This window comes from Myotis davidii, unplaced genomic scaffold (genome assembly GCF_000327345.1).
Source record: "Myotis davidii unplaced genomic scaffold, ASM32734v1 scaffold108, whole genome shotgun sequence".
NCBI lineage: Eukaryota > Metazoa > Chordata > Mammalia > Chiroptera > Vespertilionidae > Myotis > Myotis davidii.
In genome coordinates, this window is record NW_006299260.1 from 1,839,390 (window position 1) to 1,842,299 (window position 2,910).

The 2,910-nt window shown below is 47.8% G+C and overlaps 1 long non-coding RNA gene across 2 annotated transcripts in view; it reads left to right on the forward strand.

Annotated features, from left to right (window-relative positions):
• The window catches only part of LOC102757475, a 3,661-nt gene extending 1,944 nt beyond the window's left edge, over positions 1 to 1,717 (forward strand). Inside the window, exons 2-4 of one of the 2 annotated variants that reach the window (XR_001515734.1) lie at positions 679 to 881; positions 1,069 to 1,153; positions 1,565 to 1,717. This is a non-coding gene — a long non-coding RNA (uncharacterized LOC102757475). Of the gene's footprint in view, positions 1 to 199; positions 882 to 1,068; positions 1,154 to 1,564 lie in introns of those variants that run through there. The other variant, XR_001515733.1, reaches the window with a different exon arrangement.
• Positions 1,718 to 2,910: the final 1,193 nt, after the last annotated feature.

Genomic DNA, 2,910 nt, shown 5'->3' on the forward strand with positions numbered 1-2,910 from the left:
GAGGAACGCTGGTTTCTATTTAATTTTGTATTGATTTCAGAGAGGAAGGGAGAGAGAGAAACATCCATGAAGAGGGAGAATCATTGATTGGCTGCCTCCTGCACGCCCCCCACTGGGAGCCGGCAGCCAGGGCGTGTGCCCTTGACCGGAATCCAACCGGGACCCTTCAGGCTGCAGGCCCAGGCTCCATCCACTGAACCAAATTGGCTAGGGCTCTATTTTGCTATTTTAAAAACGCAGTTACCTGAACCCGGGCATAAATTTGGGAGGATCATCGCAACACTTTGCAAACTCGAAGATGGAAACATTTAGTCTGACCGGTGCTTCTGAAGGCTATCGCAGCCGTGTGTCGGTCCTTCTCGTCGCTTTTTCCAAAACCGCAGCGCCCTCCCCTGCGGCGCGGGGCCCCCGCGGAGCACCGGTCCGGTCGCTAGGTCTGAAAACAGGCGCCGTAAACCGCCTCTGAGCCGGGCGGCCCGGGTTTAAATTGTGCCCCAGTCGCTTCCTAAACATTCGACCGTGGTTAAATCTAACTGTTCTACGCCACAGTCTCCCACGGTGGCGAAATGAAGATAAAAATATCTGCGATGATTGGATGGGTAAAGCGAAATGCCCTAACATGGTGTGCTGTTAGCTGTTGATACTATTTTTATCGCTCTGAATTACGAACCTGTACAGAGGCCTGAGTCCTTTCCATCCCAAAGACCCCCTTCGCGGGCTGCCTCACAGCTCGCCTGGAATCGGCTGGTCTACAGAGAAACCCTCTGTGGAACTGCCCTGAGCAGCTGAATCCACCCCAACCCGGCTGCCAAGCAAAGCAGGTGCTGTTACAGACCAGGGTCAAAACCCTTTAACTGGGTTAACGGACAGGAAGTACCCAGGTACCTTTCTAACTTCTCCCTCAGGGGTCCTTTTTAAAACACCCTGTTTCTTCTCCAACCACACCAAAACGATCTAATAGAAATAATACGTATTTGGGCACTTACTACAGGGTAGGCATGGTCCCGATTTCTCCAAGTTCCTTACTTTGGTCAGTCTTCAGAAAACCCATGTAAATTCTCTCCACAGATGAATGACTTTACCTGAGGTCACAGATTAGGAAATGGTGGGGCCAGGATTTGAGACAAGACCTTTCAGGATTAACCACACACATGTAAGTAATACAGGATGTTGTAGAGATCATACACTGTGCTGTTCCCTGCTGGAATGTACAGAATTAAGGTCTGCCTTTTGGATTTTGATCACCAGAGTCACACTATCTGTTGCACCCTCCCCACACATGTTAGGTTCAAAAGTTAGGCTTACTTCCCTGCTCCTTCTGCATCTGGTGGTTTTCTTTGACTGTATGCACCTCTTCATTTAGTTAACCACGCAGTAAATGTTGCACATTGTTCTTCCTCACAGTGTGTTTTGGATCGTCACAACTACCATTACTTACCTAGTCTGCGTAGCACATGGGCCTGGGTTTAAATCTTAGCTCTACCACGCACTTGTGGTCTGACAGAGAGCAGTTACTAACCTCTCTGTGCCTCCATTCATGCATTCATTCGCTCATCTATTCCAGGTTCCAGAAAGCAGCAGTGAACAAGACAAAGAATACCTGCCTTCCCAGAGCTTGCATCCTATTGAGGACAGACAATCGATTACAGAAATAATTCTACAGTATATTAGAAAGTGAAAGTGCTATGGAGAAAAATAAAGCAAGGAAGGGAATTCAGTAGTGTGCAAAGTTGGGATTAGTTATAATCCTCAAAGGACTGTGAGTCTTAGAGACAACCTAGGTGACATACAAAAAGTGTTGGGGACTCAATATGGGGACTTAAATGATGACTTTTTAAAACTCACTGCTTTATTCCTGCACAGAGCTGACTTGCTGTTGCTGATGCTCCTGTCTTGAATCTCCTTTTCCTGGCCCTCTCACCCAGCCTCCCGGGAAACATTCTCAAAAGAGTTCTAACAACTGGGAGAATCACAGGCTTCCTTAATTCCAGAGGCCCGGGTTCCCTGCTTCGGGTGTGGTTCGTGTGTTGAGGGCTGTGTCTATGTGCAGGGAAGCAATTTCCCAAGATCCTAATTTCTCCGTGTGCGTCTGCGTGAGGGTGCACCTAGAGCCGGGGCTTGAATTCTTCCCCCTGGGAAGCTGCTTAAAAGTGTCTTTTGGTTGCGAATGTTTGCTTGACAATTGAAGAAGCATTCCAGCTTTGCAGGAATTTTCCTGCCTCTAGGACACAGGATTTAAGTGACCCAAAAGGGTTAGCGTGACCTCTAATCTTCTTGGAATAATCGCTATGAATACATTTATTAGCACGTCGTGTGAAAATAGTTACACGGATTTTCAGCTAATAGGGAGAGCATGTTTTGGAAGGTCTGACTTAAAGTGTAGGCATGTGGCATATTCAAGATTCACTTTTAGAAGTCCCAGGGAGCCCTCAAAGTGACAGTGGCTTTCAGAACAGCTAGACCTCAGAATGGAATTTAACTGCATTTGAGAAATATCTTTGAAATGGTCTGCCTGGAAGTAAAGGGCATCTGGGGTTCAGAACTATTGGTGAGATCTCTTGGCAGATTCCTCAAAAAAGACAGCGAGTTATGTCTGATCAACAGGAACCGAAGAGGCCCCAAGGGCTGACAGTAGGATAGGCTGTGCACAGAGAAAACCAAAAGGAGTTTCAAGTATGTGCCCCAAATGAAAAGCACAACTGCAGATCCGGGTTTGCAATCAAACAGCTCCTCACTGGCAGCTTTAGGGAGCTTGCCCCAGGGTGAGGGGCTGCAGGGTTAACGCTTTTCCTAAACAGTTCAGGAGTGGGGGCAAGGCAGGTTAGGTTAGATGGCACTAACAGGTAAGCTGGTCGGTAGCAGTGCCAGAATCACACACCCACAGGCACATCTAGGGCGTGGTTGGAGCAT